We start from the raw sequence: 19,864 nt of genomic DNA, 5'->3' as shown, positions 1-19,864 counted from the left end.
GACATGCATTCACACGGCTAGTTCGGCCAACTATCGTTAGGACGATCGCTCGGACAATCGTTATGTGAACGAGGATTGAGAAACGCGGGCGCCACGTAATAAAACGAGAAGAAAAAAAGAGACGTACGAAATGCGATGCATGTTAAAAGGGGAAGGAAGGGATCAAAGGGAGCGGAAAGCAACTCCACCTCCCCCTTCTGGTGAGCATGCCCACGAACCGCAAGTATGAAACAAAAGAAGGCGACAACAGATGAGAAAGAGATCCGCAGGGCCATTAAACCCCCGACCCTCTTTTCTTGGACTCACTCTTCACATCACCCGGCTCCAGTCCACTGTTGCCAACAGTAAGTCCAGAATTATTAATTGAAGCTATTTAATGGTCGCATCCATATTCCGCACATTTTATGACCGTCGAAAAAGGGTCATAAAATGATTCACTAATTCGTATGTCTGTATTCCGCAAATGACCAGTAGCTAGGATTAACAAAGAAAAGATTTTGAAATGCCCACTTACAATTAGACTTATAATTGATCACAAAATTAACTGTGTATAATTGTGCACTAAATTTAACGTCTAAATGGACATTGCAGAATCTTTTCTCTACCTCTTTTTCTTGTTACATGTTCCACAACATCTCGTCTGACACCACAGAATCGACTAGTAGTTAGTTTTTCCGAGCAGGTGTTGGGGCTGTGCGTGGGATATCCCCGCTAGGTGCAATGTTTGCTAGGTTTACGACATAGAGCAAAGTTGTGATTTTATGGTATTGCTCTTCTACAGACTAAAAGTTCACTTAACTTTGAAAGTGAAATTAAATTTTGAATGTTGGCTTGATCAGTTATGTCTACTATATACATCGAGCAGCTAACGATTTTATTCACAACAAATCAAGATTTCTCCTGCCTATAGACACCAGAAAAGTATAACTATGTTCCTACTTATAATCTAAGAAACGACCTTTTGCCGTTGGCACAACAGCAATAAGCGAAGTTTCGAAGGAAAGTTCGGTCTGTTTTACGTGCGGAATAGGGACAGTTGCGATCAAGGTAAATTCAGGCTATGTGCAAAATACGGATGTTCTTATCTACCGAGAAAAGTAAAATTTGCGCAGTACGGATGAGCCATATTAAATGGTTTTGCAGTCGTTAGGTAGCAAATCAACACGAAAAAGTACAAAAGAAATAAGGAATAAATACTTCGGGAAAAGATAGCTTTTAAAAATATAGGAAAATAAATCTTCAATTCCGACACAGTCAAAATATAGCTGAGGAAAAAGTTTGCTAAGACCTTTGTGAGGAGTGTGTAACTATATTGAGGCGAAACATGGTCCGTCGCGGAGAAAAATACCAGATGATTTTGAGACGTGGTGTGAATGAAATATAGGATAGAAATGAAAGTGTACGACGACAGGAAAAAAAAGAAGAAGGAGTGAAATAAATTAAACTATACATGCTCGAGACTTATTAAGAGGTTATTACAGTAAATGCCCGAGATGGAAATTTTGGAAAAATTACTGCAAGCAAAGTTCGAATACGTGAGAGGCTGTGCTGTGAGAAAAGAAAATTCAGTTACGTTATAGTTAAGAGTTACATAAAATATACAGTTTTGGAGGTATCACAGAAATGCGAGATAAGCGAAAGATCTATGAAAGAGGGACGATTGTCAGGCAAGAAGCCAACAGGCGTCAGGGATTACTATAAGCAAAACGCAGCCTATATTCGGTATATGAATTACACGTGAACAGTTCACTCCATCACCATCGATCTGCTTACATTTTTCGCCGGTAGTTGGCGTCTTCCGGGCTGGAATTGCGAATAGGAGGATCAGCCCCCCGGAACTAGGGCTTCAGGCATGTTCCTATTTTGAAGCCAGTTCAGGGCTGTGGCCAGTAGAGGCGCCACTAGTCGAAGAGCCCATGGGGAGCATTACGTTGCTTGGCTCAGCATTGGATTTTGTCGGCAATAGATACGGAATATAATGTGAATACCGTCTATGTAATACGTTATTTTTAATTCAAATAACATCCAAATCAAATGCTCGAGTTACGGTGTATCTTAAGGAATGCAATTATTTAAGTAGGTGGAGTAAAGGGATAGGTGTTAGGGCGATGAAACCGGGAACGAAATTATTATATTCGCTTCAGCACTGTGGTGAATTAGGAGTCAAAATAAATTAAGAAAAGAAAGGAAAACGTAACATCTTTAACTGTGGACGAAATCGGACAATTTCTCCGTTAACCAATAAAATTGTTCCAGGTACAGGCACTTCTTAAAATTTTAATTAAGGAAATAAGCAACCATGAATAATGGGTGTAACCAGAAGGGAGCAGCCCCCAGCAACAAAAATAGCAAATTTTTTTAAAGGAAAATCAGGACTGAATTGAAACTAAAGTTTTGAACAAATTTTCTTTTAACATACGACAAATGATATTAGAGTAAGATATGCCACTAAAATTAAAATAATTTGTTTTCATGCAAATAATTTTAAAAACTAATGAACCGCTATTATAATTTTCTTAAAATAAAATATTGGTTTCATTCACCCTATCCGTGCATCTCAGTGGTGGATATAGATGGGAGCGCCCCCCCCCCTTTTGCGGGGCCACCCGTATTTGCCAGACATTGCAAAACCACAATTCTAAGCTCTTTTATATCATAAGATGGCATTGTCTTGAATATGTGTATAATAACTTTAATTAAAAATTTCTGAAGCTTTGCATGTGACTTCATTATTTTTTATTTCGATAAAAGTAAAGGTAACTCGACAAGATATCTTTTGTGCCAGCCCTTTGTGTTTTCTGTGATGAAAACTCAAGGGGGGGCGCGTAAGAAATCTTGTCGAGTTACCTGTACTTTTCTCTCTTCCCCAAATGCACCAGTAACGTATACATCTGTATCCGCTACTGGTGCATCTTAAACGATGATAGATTGCCACCACCCCCTAGTTTTGATCTTGGGTAAGCCCTTGCCATGAATTCAATTAATATTACCATCTAGTTGCAAATTATTTGCCCAAATCGATTGGCAATAAGAAGCTATTGTCAATTACTAAATCGGGCCTTAGGAATAGTGGTAAGGAGGAGTCCAAAAGGAAAGTCCTAGTATAAAAATCACAGCAAGGAATCAAAAGATACCATCCATCTAGTCAATAGGCAAGCAAACAAAATCCTAGGAGCATAGAAAAGAAAATACAATGCAGTTACAATGGCAGAGCAAGACTGCACCCAAGACAATTGAAGATACATTTAAAGAAAATTAAGATCCTTTTAAGAAGGCTTTTACAGAGTAGGGGTGAAGGACAAGTATGAAATTGTTATCAGTGAACCAGCCCAAATTTTGAAAACTTGGAAAGAAAACTTAACTGAGCTCTTAAACTGCGAATAAAGTATAGAAAGAGAAGAAAATAAAAAATAGAGGGTAAAAATGTTTAACGAATGATACATGGGCGTACCCAGGATCATAACTAGGGGGGGCAAGCCATGGTCTAGCGAGGGAGGGGGGCAAGCCAACTTGTGACATTTTAGCACGTAAAAGGTGAATGAAACCAAAATTTTAAGAAAATTATAACAGTGCTTTATTAGTTATTAATTCCTTGATTAATAGATCCGAGATTAATCCTTCTAGATTATTTCCTTGAAAAATAGTTTTATATTAGTTACATATCTTATACTATTTCATATCATTATTCGTGGGTTTAAAGAAAATTTGTCGAAAACTTTCGTTTCAATGCAATACTGATTTTGCTTAAAGACTTCTGCGATTTTCGCTTCTGGGGGGGGGGGGACCCATGGATGATAGTAACCCGTGCTCGGAGCCAACAAAGATGAAATAAAATCCGTATTTCAGACTTCTGTTTCAAAAGCGGCAAAGCTGTTGGTAAAGATGCCATGATGCTTTTCAAATAAAAATTATCACCCGAGTATGGCCAAAAGACAGAACGGGAGGAATGTAGAGGGATACTTTATCAAAAGAGGATAAAAAAGTCGGTTTAAAAGTCAATGAAGACAGAAAAAAATGACCTGAATATTATCAAAAATGAACACGAAGACAATTCTATACCAGCGTTACATCATTAATTTAATAAAAACACCAATTTAAATATCCAGCAGAACGACTTTCGTGAATTAGACTATAGAGATCAGTTGGAAATTATGTAAATTATTGAAAACCAGGACAGCAGTCTGATAAACGAACATCTTTTATCCATCTTTTTCCCCTGTTCTGGCGTTCGACTGCACTTCAAATATACAACATTCCGTCTTCGAAATAAGACCACGGCATCCCTCCGAAAGAGATTAATAATCGGAATTTTTACGAAATAAAAACGATTTTTATGTTCAATAGAACAAACGAATCACACTACAGCTGTAAATAACCTCAGTAGCTCGCTCAATCTTCAAATAAAAGGCTTAAACATATGTGCTCTCACGAGAAATTCAGGCTGAATCATATGCTAGGGCTCTTAAGCTTGGGCTTTTCTACAGGTGGCGCCACCCCCAAACCAAAGCGGAGAACGCAGGAACTGGCTTCAAAAAAGGAACATGGATCCCAATGGGCAGGGATAGGGAGTTCCAGGGGGCTGAGGAGGATGTACCAAATACGTTGGACAGAGAGATAAAGTAATGAAGAAGTGAAAGAAGAGCGGAATCCGAGGAGAATTAAAAAAAGATGGCGGGATTGATGAATGAATTGGACATATTGAGCCGTCCGTCACTCTACGGTATCGATGGAGCAGCTTGATTTGATTTGATTTTGATTTTATTTATTTCTTTTACCTGGCGCGGATGAGGCCACAATCCGGTCCCCTCTTCCTCTGGACCAGGGCAGGGGACTAACATTCCCTTATAAATGTTCAGGCCCATTTGCCACCACCAATGTTAGGCCCCTACGGACCGGAGGCCATTTCCTTTGGCGGAGGATTTCACCACCCGCCAAGCTGCTCCACCGATAGCGTAGAGTGAGGCACGGCTCAATATACTGCGGTATGAGGGACTGTTGAAGATAACCCGTCGGATGGGACGTTAAGCCGTGATCCCCTTGACGTTTTTCGTTAATAACACGCTAATGCCGACGCCATATTTCTCTCCATCCTACCCTGCCTTTCCATCTTTCGTGACGCAAATGGCCTCAGCTGTCGGTCGCCTCCTCCAAATTACATATCTATACAGGGATGCCAACTTACAAAAAACATTGGGGGGTGCCCAAACCGAGGATCTTGTCCCGGGAAATTTTATATGTAGTGAGTTTTAAGTTTTTAGGCGTTTTAGAAGGAATATAATCTGAGGTTTCAGGCGAGATGGATTGGAAACGGAACATAATGAAGAAGCAGGAGCAATTTCCACATTTTTAAATTTATTGGTACTACCGGTTTCGCTTACAGCATCATCAGATACATGGTACCTGATGATGCTGTAAGCGAAACCGGTAGTACCAATAAATTTAAAGTTGTGGAAATTGCTCCTGCTTCTTCATTACGTTTTAGAAGAGTCATACGATCAACATTATAACCCTGATAACTCGAATCTTGATATCTGGACACTCCGGGGAAAATCGACAAGCCTGATAATTTTTTTCCTCACACCTATAACGAATTTTTGAGGGGGCTCGGGCCCCCTCAAGCCTCATGGAGTCGACCCCGTTGTATCTATACCGAAAACCTGCGCTGGACAGCGGAATCGAAGTAAAGTTACACTTCAGAGGTCGGGTATACAAGTCACCGACTTTTTACCCTGCGTCCTCAGGAGCCTGGACTTCGGGAAGCTTTAATGGATTGAAAGTCCACACGGGGGGTGCGCGACGAATATCCGATGGGCTGGAATAGATCGGAAGGTTTGGGAGGTGATAATCTTGTACCGGCATTGAGGTGTCGCGAGCTAGGAGTGGTCATTGAGGACAATCTTCTATATTATTTCTACTGTATAGATACCTTTTTCTCAACTTATACGCAACCAAACTCTACAAATGAGGTACCAAAATGCACAGAATTTATCAGAGAACATGCGACTGCATATCTTACTTCCTAAATATTGCTATTGTTACCTAAAATTGGTTTTTAAATAATTTAAAAAAAAAAACAAAAAAACAACAACAAAAAAACAAACAAAAAACAGTAAATATTCCTGACGTTAACGGCGCACAAACTGATACATTTGTTCATTTGCAGCAATATCTCGCATTCTTTAAATAACTTTTATCAAAATGCGGCTGATTCCACATTCAAGTCTCCTGTTGATACGTAAGTATGAGCCATCATGTGCGTTTAACAGAGGATAGTGTAATCACTTCCAATTTTGTGTTTAAAGAGGTCCTCTGACCTCAATTTGTACATGAACATTCCTATTAAATTTGTACATGAGACTCTGCCTCTTTTTTCTACATTTTAAAATTAGAAACGCGCCTATTCCTCTGTGGACCTGCATTGAAAAGAGCGGTGGAAGCCCGCTGGGAGCGGGCGCAGCACGCTCGTAGTATCCTATTACCATATCACTAGCTATGCCCACTGATCAGCCCTGGATTTCCAATGAGATTTTTGAGCACTTAAAAAAAGTAGGGTATATTGGTCGAGGTGACCTTCAGCTAATGCCATTTGCGCCATAGAAAACACAAATAGAAAATGAAATATATTATTCCGGGACAAGCGAGTCCCTTAGGAACATACGTGACTATACATATCTTAGAGCCAACCAGTAGTAAATGAAATAGGAATATCTTCAGGATGCATCAATATCACATAGGGAGGCGTAAGGAAGGGAATATGGAAAGAAACCCGGCGTAAGAATTAACCTGCTTTAAACGAAAGGCACCATGGGGAACACGGGACAAAGTCCTATCCAACGGACAGAGTATTGTGCTTGAAGATCCCTCCATAAAGCACACAAATAGAGATCGTCTCTGCAAAGTATCCGACACCGCCAAGATTTGAACCCAGGCCAAAGGGGTGGGAAGCCTAATCACCAGCCACCACACCAACCCACACCCGTCACTTTCAAAATGTCACATTCCTTTAATAATAGCATATATAGGCAAGTGTGGTCAATCAAATATCATTTTCCATTTAAACTTCCATAACTTATAAATTTCACACAAATTTCCATAGGTTACACTTCCATTTCAATTTTCAACGTGGAGAGGTTGGCAGCCTTGAGTGGTCCCTCACCCTCGCAACTCTTCTCCCTAACAACCGTATCTTCTTTCGCCGAGTTTTCATCGCTCCTCATTTTATTCTCCTTTATTTCCACCCCTCGTCTACATCTCATTTTTTCGCTATTCCTTTTTTCCAGACCGGGTTCCTTTAATCAGCAGCCAGTGGACCCAGGGCGTGGGCGAAGAGAAGCGCCGCTCAAAAATGCTTTTTCTCGCGGACGCCGTATACAAAAGAGGACGAAGGCGAACAGAAGAGCGTTGAACCCCGCGCAGCGCAACCGTATAGTCTTTCCCAAGAGGACTGCATAGAGGAGGCCTAATGGCATCTCTTAGACGGGTGATTTCTGTTGCTACTTCAGTCGCATTTTAATCGTTTTCCTGGATATCACACAATTACTTATACGACTTATTTTTTACAGAGCGCGACCCGGTTTTCAATGAATTATCATCATCTTCATTAATTTTATTCAGAGGTTTTTTTCGTTTATGATGATAATACATTGAAACCCGGGTCGCGGTCTGTGAAAAAATAAGTGGTATAAGTAATTGTGTGATATCCAGGAAAACTTGTAATGGAATACCACAAAGTTAATCAAGAGTTAGAGAATTTTGCATTTTATTCGGATTTCAAAAACGTCCGCGGCGTGGTGATGAGTGCAATGCGATCCACTTTCATCCAATATTTTACAAAATATTATTTGTAATGGCGAGGAATAGCATTGATATGTTATGAATTTGATAGATTACACCTTCATGCATATAAATTTCGGTTAACACCCCTAATTAAACCATATTTCCCCGTGAAACTCTGATCACTTTGTTCGTCAGCGACGCGAGTGGCGACTTTGGTAAACCCATTTGAAAGCGCGGTGTGTGACAACACACTTAGAGGCAACTTGAGGACCCTCTTCTGTAATATTCGTATTCTTTCGGAAGAAAAAAAAATATTATGAAAAAAATTCATTTTTTTCCCGATCGTCGACGTTTCATGCCTCGGCACGAGCATCAAATTCAGCCTTCAACTGGTTTCGCCTGATTGTTGCCGTTTGGAAGAACCTCAATAGGATACTTTCCTCCATCAAAGAAAACGAAATGCAATGATTGCGATTCCTTACCCACCATTAGTGTATTCATAATATACAAATTATTTGGTTTTAGAAATCCCAGTTTAGACGAATGGCAACGGTCAATTTTAACCTCATTTGAAAACGGCTGGATTGGCGCCAATGCGATTCCGCTCTACGTGACGTCACAGGGACATAGTTTCTATACGAGTAGATAGGAGTTTTTACATCGTCTGAGATTACTAATGCATGCATGAGGCACAGAGCTCAGGGATACATCTCTTAATAATCACACATTAAAAATACCTAAGTTCGGAAAGTTTCCTTCGTTTGATAGGGGAATAATAATCCTTATTTAAGCCAAGCGCGACCAGCTAGCAGGGTACTCAGGTACCTGCTAGCAGCCTGCGCCGTATCAGCGCTCAAGCCTCGCCCCAAAGTCACCTCACAAGGCGGCAGGGGGGATCAGAATGACGTCACACGGACTTTTTCCCATCATTCCTACTCAGCCGTCGCGTTTTCACGCGCTTGAAATTTTTCACTTTTCGTTTAATCGCGAAAAATAGATATCGCCATTTAAAAATCTAAAAGTGTGAAATTCGTACTCCAGGAGTAATAATCTTTCAATTTAGGCAATAAAAAAATAATAGGAAACCACCCTATTCGCCGAAATCGCGGAGGAAATGGCGGTATAAAAAAAAGAAACAAAAAGGAAGGAAACCTAGAAAGAAACCCGGCGTAGGCATTAGTTTGCTCGTAACGAAAGGTGCCACAGGGACTACGGCTTGACGTCCTATCCGACGGACGGAGTATTGTGCTTGAAGTGCCCTCCGCCAAGCCCTTAAGTAAGGCTCGCGCAGTCTGAAAAATCTCCACCACCACTCGGATTTGAGCCCGGGCCAACGGGGTAGGAAGCCAAAACACAAGGCACCACACCAACCCGAACAGAAGAACGTTGAACCCCGCACAGCGCAACCGGATACTCTTCCCGAGAAAGAAAAATAAAATCACGAAAAAATAATTCATTTTTTGCGCGTTCGTCATCGTTTCATGCCTCGGTACGAGCATTAATTCATATCCTTCCTTTTGTTTCGCCTAATTGTCGCCGTTAGGAGAACCTCATTCGCCGAAAAGCGCGGAGGAAATGGCGGCATCAAAAAAAAAATATTTAACCGACAAAAAGAGGAGCGAAAAAAAATTAAAATGAAAAAAAAAATAAAAACAAAAGAATGCGGATGGAAAGAGTCGGTTCGTCGGGATTCCTATTCAGGATATGCGACGAGGAGGATGAAATTAATTCAATCGATAGCGATCGAAGCGACACGAGCGGTGGGATGGGGAAACATGCAGTCAGTCCCCCCACTTTCTTTATTTATTTTTTCCTTTCCATGCCGTTCGAATGAATGGGAGGTATCAGAATGTTGCGGGGGTGGGAGTTATTCATCCTCGTCCCCTTTATAAAGGCTTTTTTTTCGTTCCTTCCCCCGAGAGTCACAAGGATTTCTCATTTCCTCTGGGAAGAAAGAGTGAGATCTTAAGTGGGCGACTCTCCCCTTAAAAATTTCGGATTTCTTTCGTCATTTTTTTCTTCTCTTCTTCCCTTAATTCCTAGCGATGCGGAACAAGGCAAGTGCGAGGTGATGCAGAGGGCGTAATGAATGCTAATTCATTATTTCTCTTCCCTTTTAAAGGGGAAAAGGTTTCTTGAAGCAAGTATGACGAGTATTGAATCATTACAACACTTGAAATTAGGCATCGTAATCCTGTTCGCTCTTAAACTTCTTATAACTTCCGATAGAGAGCGAGCGAATTCAACCAATTTACAAACTGTTTCAACAGAATTTATTCATAAATCGGGCTTGGAACCGAAATAAATTCTAAGTGATCAATAAAAGTTGAAATTCAATTACTTTAAAACATTTATATCCATTAACCGCGAATTCCTTCACTTGAATTGAGTCGGTAAATAAAATATATGCATTAGGCGAACATAATTAAACTGCTTCCTTAGACGAGTTTTCATTTTATATTCATTTAAACATTATGCTTTTTTAACACAAAAATATAAATCCGGTATTTATGCTGAATTCACCAAGAAAAACAATAAAATCTCGCATGAACTGTCAGAGAATATTAAAAAATATACGGAATAAATGCAATTTATTCTCTTAAAGAATCATTAATTGGAGTTATTTTCGCAGATAGACCTCTCGGAATGCAGAGAAAATAGGTAAAGGAAGGAAGCATAATACAGCCGAAAAGAAAAATAAGGAAGAAAAAACGAAAAAAAAACATTGAAATTTATTATGAATATTAAATTCCGACTTCCTAATTTATTATTTGGGTAAAACCTTGGAGGAATCAATGAAAAACAAAATCCGCTTGATGATAAAGTTTTAGGAAATGTCCTTTAAATATGTGTACACTCATTAATTCGTTTGTTTAAATATTTATTGTTTCAAAATAAACAAGTATCTCAGCGTAATGTACAGAATGGCGATACATATACGATAAATTTACTCTTACATGAAAATGATATCCATACTGTGCAAAAATTTGACGGAATGATTATAAGGGTAGATATCTTTAATTAAAGCCAAAATTAGCACATAAGGTCATTAAGGCGAAAAGCTTATCCTGAAATGCCAAACTGCAATATGCATGAGCAGACTTGTACTCGTGAAGAATTTTCTTCCCAAAAATATTCAAGCCATCCATCACTGACAGTTTCCACTCCTAATCTGCCACGTACTCGTATTATCAGAATAACTTCTTTAAAATTTCCTCCCCAGATCATCTTCGCTGGACCCTCGAGGGAATATTTCCCCCGTCCTGTCCAAACCACTCATCACCATCAGTACATATTTAAACGGAGGGAGTAAAGATAGACACTTGAATATGATATATTACCGCAAAATTTGTAGGGTATACCAACATGACTGAGAATTTTCGGAAATTACTCATATTGCTTTAATATACTCCACCTTGAGCTGCTTCTCAAAATGTTTGCCGGGATAAACACAAGGACATATACATTGGATTTAAGAACATTTTCCCGCGCATTTCACTGAGAAGGCGCAAATTGTTTTTTTGTTAGCAATAATACTTTTTTGATGCGGAATCGCTTCACATGAATATAAATTTATTTGCGCAGAATCAATAAACACATGGATAACATTTTAAGATACATAATTAACCTAAAAAGAGTATTTGAATAACAAATCGAAGGCTAAGTTCTAACAACACGTATCTCAAATTTTGACCGGTTTGAGGTAGGTATCTTAAAAAAAGTGAAATGACATTTAAAAAATAAAATTCAAGCAAAAAACAACTCTAAATTTGCAAATGCATGCTTATTTTTCAGTTTTATGAATTTTTATTTTTTAATTTCAGTGTACAATTAAAAATATAAATCGTTTCTTTTGCTCTCCTGAAAAGTTGCTATTTTTGAGATACGTGTAGTTAGAACTTAGCCATCGAAATGTTTTTTCAAACCTTAACACCGCATAGTCATTCAAACGCATACATATACATCTACAAGACAAAGTTGAAAAGGTTACTTATCTTCGCCGAGATTTGAAACTACCATTTTGAAATTACCATTCGAATATGCTCTCAGGCACAACTTAAAGCGTATTGAATTTTCAATGGAATATGTCGGCCAATTCAAGTCCAAAGTCATTTCCAAGAGGGATGACGTAACGCAACTGGTAGCATATCTCAATCGGTTCCAATGTCGATAAAATCCAACGACTTTTTCACGGCATATTTCCACAATCCTGCATAAAAATGTGGATTTTCAAATGCAATTTTCTGAAAACCTATTTTTATTCCCGTTAGAAAGGAAGAACAACGAGGCGAGTATATTTTTAAATTAACTTAGCGTAACCGTGGAGTTGTAACCTAAAAAGTAGGACGTGCTCTTATTCATAACGACTTGAAATGACGTATCTCGACTTAGTGTATTCATTACTTCAGAAAAGCTCAAATTTCCCTCGAAGCCAATTTTTAGCAATTAAGACAATTCTTCCATGGAGATATATGTAAGCTATAGCAAGTTCTCTCAAATCAATTTAAGGATTCAATCACGGATTATATTGTGAGTGATGAATTAACTGGTCCGGTTCACAGTAAGAAACCTTACTTATAATAAGTTAGGTTTTAAACGTAGTTGAACTCTTAAATCGGCTAGCAACCACACTTTTCAGTGGTGTCCTGGCAGTCCTCTCAAGACAATGGCCGCTCCGAAGGTGCGTTTTAAATGCTGTACCGCTTGGTCCAAAACTTGTCACAACTAATCACTTCACAAAAGCATATTAATGAAATGGCGCGTGTGTACCATTGTCAGTGCAAAATGATGTTTGTGTGAAGAAGGAAACTAATTAAGAACTAAGAAGAACTAACTCAGAAGGAAACTAAAGGGCGTGGGTTTTTGTGAATGTGCTTCGTTGTTGAATGTTGTCAATTCCCTTTTTAAAGGCCTATGTGCTGTTAACGGGGAAATGAAAATAGATTTAAACATAGATAGATAGATAAATATTTCATTTTTGAACACATTTGTAAGCAATTCAGCAATTTAGTCATCAATGCATGGAACTTATATTTTTATAAATTCCTACTCCATTTTAATATTTTTTTAACCGATCTGCTTACTTTCTTTCAATTTTTTACCATTACATTTGAATTCACTGATGCAAATTTCAATTACATTTTACAGAAACTGTTCGGTATGCACATTCCAAATTTCATATGCCAAAGTCTCAATGCCGAAATCCGAAATTGAAAATTCGCCTACATCGACCAAGGAAAATCGAAAATCGTTTATTCCTCGGAATTGGTTCGACGCATGGAAATTCCAAGATAGCCAAAAAATCTAGTACCTTACGCTTCCAGGAATTTATTCTACGATTATTGCAAGTTGGCCAAAAAAATCCAAAGCTACTCTCATAAGAAAAGCATTGGAAATTTTCAGAAAATCATAATAAATGATTTTTATCAATATATTTCAAAGACAACCACACCAGAAAATCGACCGAAAATCTACTTTCCATCAATGGAATTCCATGGTCTTTTGACATTTATAAAGACCCGATAATAACGATGAAAATTTAGTCCCACAAGGCTCCCATGTTAATATCTCAAAAGCAATCGACTTTTTCGAGTTTTCAGATTTTTCTTCCCGATGATTCTTTTTACTTTTACGTCCATAAGCCGTATACCCACAACTATCACAGTTTTGGCTGGGAATTTAGATGAATAAATCAATATATCCATCAATTTGTCATTATACATAGCACCGCGGAAATCACTCAGTGGTTCCCTCCAATTTATGAGATCGCCAATAGGGTTGCGGCCTAAATAACACGTAACGTAGGCAGAGCGGACGATACCTATTTGCTTGGGCGCGGGCGCTATCTTGTACGGCATACGCAAAGGCGTCTTCAGGCCGAAGGGCTCGGCCGGTGGAGCGTAATGAAATTCCGGCGACATTTGTGCCCTTCCCCTGGCGAAATTTCACGGTCAACGTTCCTTTTTCCTCCTTCGCGCGAAATCAAGAGTGGCTCGAGCAAAACTCTGCATTGCAGATTGCCTCGCTGACATTCCGGCCTTTTTCCTCCTCTCTCTGCTCCGCTGGCGAGACAACATAGCGAAAAATAAATCAATAATAATACTTGGAAGCCGGAGAGGGCTAAGTGAGGCGTTTCATGAATATCCATGAGTTATTCCGGGGTAAAAAAAGTGTCCCTTCTCACCAATTATGAGAGGTCAAGATTATTCAACTGTGTTGTTGCATGCCGAAAATATTTATTAAACGCCGAAAAATGTTCCATATATTTTTTTAAATAAATGCGTGGTGATAGCAAAATCTCACGATCGAAGTGGCTTAAACTATGCCTTAAAATCATCGAGTAAATATATTGTTATCACATGTTGAAAGTTTGAATAATTGTTTCGACACAGGGATTTTACAATGCTCTGGTGGCGTGCAATTTTAGTATCTGGATACCCTTTATGAAGAGAAGACGTGCACTGAAAAATAATTGTACTATGGTTTTCAACCATAAGGAATTACTAATAGGTTGTGCCTTGTATTTTGTAGATCTAAGCATCACAATTGCGCCTCACGTTGAAGCTTTAACAATGAAACAAGTAGTAAAATTATCATTACATGGACACCCTAAGATGAAGTTTAGTATATTTATTTAAAATTTTGCTACGCATGTGCTAGGGTTGATAGAAGGGGCATAGAAATCACAATACATTTCAGCGTGAGAAATGAAGGAAAAGGCATCGAAAGATCATTATTGAAATTGAAAACTTTCCTTGTGATGATTATTTAGCTTTAATTGCAAATGGCGGCGGATCAGATGGAGTCTGCGGAGTCCCCACCCTTGTCGACGAGACTAATGAAACAGGCTTAGATAAGAAAATCTGCTGAGAAAGACCTTATGTAAATATAGATGAATATAAACGGAAATAAATTTCACTGCGTTTTTGGAAAGAGAAAACAATAGAAGCATCAGGTCAAATATGCTGAATCTTGCCTTGATTTTTGACTCTGTACACAAGCAAAGTCGGAGTAATAATTCAAATATGAACGCAGAAAAACGATGATTATATATATGTTTCGTAAGCGGCAAAGTTGATCATTATACAAGCAAAGAATTTAGCTGCGGCAACCTGGTCTTCAATTTCTAACTCATGAGGAAACCAAAATTTGATCATACTTGCTTACAAACAAAGGTACACAGTATTTTTTTGTATTTTTCCACCGTAACTTCTATAATGTTTTTCTATTCATTACGTTTCTACCATCACAACGCGTATTGAATCTCTCGGAATACATCTATTTTGATGATAGTTGCGATGAATCCTTTATGAGCTACAATCATATCAGTCAACTTCGACATCTAAACCCAGTTTTAAGGTTAAAGGGATAGAGGATATTCTTCATACCCTTTGCTGTCCTGTGAAGGGAGAGAAATGGGTCGTAGGCAGTCCCTTGGGGGACCCACGGGTGTTCGAACGCCTTAATGAAGGCAGGTTCTCGACGTCAATACGGGTCCTCGACCAAGACACAACCTCGACTCCAAGTGCCTCTCGCAATGGGAGCTCCAGCGAAGCAACTCCATCATTTGCACTCTAATTTAATGTGCCCTTTCTTTAAGGAGGCCCCACCACGAAAATATGTAAATGCCATAATCCTAAAAGCCGCATACATCGACTTCATGAATTGCGGCTTGCTTTATCGAAACAGTCAGTAAAATATTTTGGACAATTTTGAAAATTACATCCATATTACACGATTTAAATTTTTATTTTGCTATTCAATTGACTATAGTTTCACTTAAACTGTATAATCAACTTTTAAACCAGTTTCACTACGGCCAAGAAATAATGATTTCGCTATTAACTATACATGTACCATTGCTAAAGGTTAAATTGTTTGGAAATAGAATGCATGAAGCAGAAATTTACGTGATCGTTTTTAACTCTGCACAGAGAGACAATTAATGAAGTTAATTGCTTTACCATAAAATGAGCTGATACCCACAAATTTAATTTGGCACTCAATACCTTTCCTGGCAAAAAAATGATGCACAACATGAACATCTAAAGATATCATGCATGATGTTAGGCACGATGTGGAGGAAGTTCTTAATTTAAGTTAAGTTGGATATTGCAACATTTCCACTGAGTTTTAATTTTGACACTACGCGTTTCGTTGCTACAAACAACGCAATGTCCAACTTTACTAACATTATCAAGTGTAACATAAGTATTAAGACTTGATAATGTTGTTTGTAGCAACGAAACGCCTACTGTCAAAAATAGAACTCAGTGGTAATATTGCAATGTCCAACTATATTGAATATTATATTGAATAAAAGAACTAATTGACACCACCATGACATTAGTGAGTTTCTTAGTTCTTGGCGGTTTAAGGTTTTAATGGCGGCTTTGCAATTTGGAGAAGTTGAGTTTAATGATACGGCGAAAAAGTCGATTTTCACGACTGGAAAAAGTAACTGAAAAATGTGTCCATTTACTATTCTGAAATCTTCTTAGTCCATGCTTAATTTATAACATCGAAGTATTTCAAATAAGTAGATAATAATGGTAAACAATTACCTTTTTGCACCACATAGCCATGGGGGAGCAAGAACATGCTTAAATACAAGGAAAATTTGCTTGCCTCACAAAGCATTTCACATCGACTACCTCAATAACAGTCATCAAGACAGGTGGTCACATCTTTGTTTTTTTATTACAGAATTTTCCCTTTGGAATTGGTAACGCTACGGGCGATACGAATGTTCCACAAGACTCTTAATTAGCAAGGGACTTTAATCATGCTTTCGGGCTAAAAATGGAAAAAAAAGAAACTAACTTGTTTCGTTAATTAGCGCAAAATGTGGAAGCATTGCCCTTGTTTTCACTTTTATCGGCAATTTTTTTCATCGAAAAAAAAATGAGAACATAACTTCGTTAAGCCTCTCCAGAAAACATTTGATAACGCTCTCGGAACTTGGACAAATGTTGGGCGGAGCGGTGATTTAGTCAGTAAAGTTCGGGTTTTCATTTTGATTTTCTGTTAACAAAATTCAGCAACAGTCCAAAATTGAAATTTTATCGAGCAAATCAATACTGTCTACAAAATTATTTTAATGGCCGTATCTTAAGAACAATTTCTTTGGAATCCATTTCAAGCACAGCAACATGCATCAAAACGAACATTTAATTATTTAATTTATTCCGTGATTTTAATAGGTACATGGTTTCATTTTCATTACAGGCTAATCTTCTTGAAAGAAATTTATAACATTTTATCTCCTCTCTTGTCGAGGAATATAGGTAATTACAGAATTACAGCATTAACTCGTCCGTGTGAAAATTTGGTATTTTAAAATGAAATGCGCACTTTGCGCCATAACTAGGGTCTCTTTCCAGGAGACCTATCCACTAAGGCAATCTCTCGGATATTTCGTGGTTGGTTCTCGGAAATACGTCATAATTTCGGAATTAGCTATCCACTAAGGTCCATCCGAACTTTCCTTCACGGAAACTCGACCGAGAGCGGCCGTAATGTTGGAGGGTATCGGAAAATGACTTTCCGTTTCTCGGAATCGAAAAGTGAAGAGCAAGCTGATAATTTATGGAACATTTTTATCGCGAAAGTGGTGCTGCAGAAGGTGGTACGAAGCTACTAGTAATATGCAACACTGGCTTGATATATGAAATAAAAATCATGGGAAATGGATGATTATGTACGGAGTTAGGAAGTATATAAAGTTACAGGCGAAACCAATTGAAAGCAGTGAAACAATACAGTAATAGCGCAGCGAATAGCGTAAAAGCGCTTCCGAGTGACGGAAACGGAATCGAAGTTTCCGAAACCTCGGAAACGCGGAGACGCAGTAACTGGATAAGGGTCCTGGAGAAATCATATAAGTTATAGTTATTAAGAAGAGGTTTAGCTTAAAAGTTTTTCAATAGATGTCTGATAATTAAGAATTTCCTATAGGATTTATAGCAGAAACGTTTTCCACCAGTAGGAACCATCTCAGTTATCTTGGCAATCTGTTTTTTCGTCAAGAATATTCCTTGAGCCCATATTTGAACCTGAACCTATTCCCGAATCCAAACTTTCGCCGCACCTGACCTGAATTCCCACTTCCTCACTGGGTCACTACTCCCAAGAGGTTTCCTCGGTCGTACCTATTTATGAATGCAAATTGGCGTACCGGGTCATCCTGACATTGGCGGACCGATATCGCCGCCGATAACGAATTTAACCCTTTTAGCTTCTCGAAGACGCATGGTTGGGTAAGGAAGGTCCGAGACAGGAATTTCGCGGACCCGAGTGATAATCTGATTCAGCGACTGCTTGCGAGGGCTGAATCTAATGATGGGATAGGCAGTCGAATCAAAAAGTCTTCTTGCGAGAGAAAATTTGGAGAAAATAGTATACTTGTTGTTTACCTCATCAAATACCACATACTTCATCGATTTCGCCATTAAAGGGAAGTAATATACTGCTGTGGAAGCGGGGCATCAGGAATAAAAATCAGAAAAACTGGATTAATTATCATTATATATACCTATTTAAGGTCAGAATCTATTACATGAGCGAAACGTTACGAGGCTTTGAGGAGTTACGCTGAAATCAACTGCTCCTCAACATTTAACTTTTTGAGAATACGACCTTCATGTATACATAAACATTATCACGGGTATACATACTTTATTTACAAAAAAATAATCCCTAGAAAAAATAAATCTGTCGTCATGAAAATCATTAATTGAAGAAAGTTCAGTTAATCTGTTAATGCCTTCCACACAGAACATTCGACAAGCACAGATAGTAGCCGTAAATTCTAAACAAGAGAACTGATTTAAATGTGGAAAAATTTATTCGTTAGCGTGATTGTTTTACATTCCATGATAAAGTTCAGAAATATTTTTGTTCGGTTTCTCTGCATCGAAGATGGGTATTAAATTTGATTCCCATTCTCGAGGAATATTATTTTCTGCTCAATTGCTCACAAACATTTTTCTTCAACTTACACGTTATTAATGGAAAATTAAATTTATTTCCATTCCTATTGAATATTTTTAAGCGTCTGTAAGAATAATTCCTAATAAATTTAATTCTTCCCTATTCACGCGAAATAATTGAAATTATTACATTCACGAGGATGGTGCGCGTTTAATGAGTGTCTATAGAAGCCTTGTATAGCTTTTTACATTGGAGCTTTTACATGTATCATAAGCTTATATTTGAGCTAGAAAAAATTCACTTCTTCAAAATTTCACCGTTACTGGCCTAAATATTCATTTCATGACCATATTAATACTCATGAGCGGCTCTCGCGGGATTGCTATTGTGCTATGCCTATAGAATGCCACCAATATAGCAGCGGGAAACGAATTTAACCCTTAGGGCATTGAATTGTGTGGGTGAGCGCAGAGGCTCACTCAGAAGGCTTTCCATGCCCGATATTTTGCGAAGAAGTGTAACCAAAAGATTATTTTCGTAAGTGCATAATGAATTTTACAATACGGCAGATTAGTCAAAACGATGCGCAGATCTTACAAATAGCTTTCATAGATTTAAAGAAAAAAATGAGTGAACAATGCGGATATCCACAGAATAGAGGGAGAAGAGAGATGTCTTGCGATGAGTTAAAGAAGAAGACTTAAGAAAACTTTATCTGTCACAAAATAAGAAAAAAAATTGATTGACACAGTAGCCGAAGTAGAATTGGACGGAAAGGACGGCAAAGGGAGGATTAATGAGAAATACTATAGACAGGGTATGAAAGTTGATAAAGAGAATGCTAACTTTAGAGTGAAAAGATAAACCGATAAGCGAATTGGATATCCGATACAAACATATCTTAAGAATGATGACCTGTGATGATTACACAAAAATACTGATACCGTGAGACATTACATGTGCCTTTATATTATCTAGCAAACGCCTCAGCTACCTAAACTGGTTATTATTAAAGTATTCTACCCATTAAGGTAGGTTTACATGGAGTGCTTAAGAAGCATTCTGGCAGCCTCCCCTTCCTCCAAGTACTTCCCTCTTCAATTCACAATAAACCTATACTGGCAGAATACTTAAATAACAAAAGCGCAACTTAGGG

The 19,864-nt window shown here is 38.3% G+C and overlaps 1 protein-coding gene across 1 annotated transcript in view; it reads right to left on the bottom strand.

Moving 5' to 3' along the window:
• The window catches only part of LOC124158586, a 194,289-nt gene that overhangs the window by 85,242 nt on the left and 89,183 nt on the right, over positions 1 to 19,864 (bottom strand). The window lies entirely within an intron of this gene.

Source organism: Ischnura elegans, chromosome 5 (assembly GCF_921293095.1).
Source record: "Ischnura elegans chromosome 5, ioIscEleg1.1, whole genome shotgun sequence".
In the NCBI taxonomy this organism is placed as follows: Eukaryota; Metazoa; Arthropoda; class Insecta; order Odonata; family Coenagrionidae; genus Ischnura; species Ischnura elegans.
Note: the sequence above shows the minus strand (reverse complement) of the source record. Positions and strands in the feature narration are given on the sequence as shown.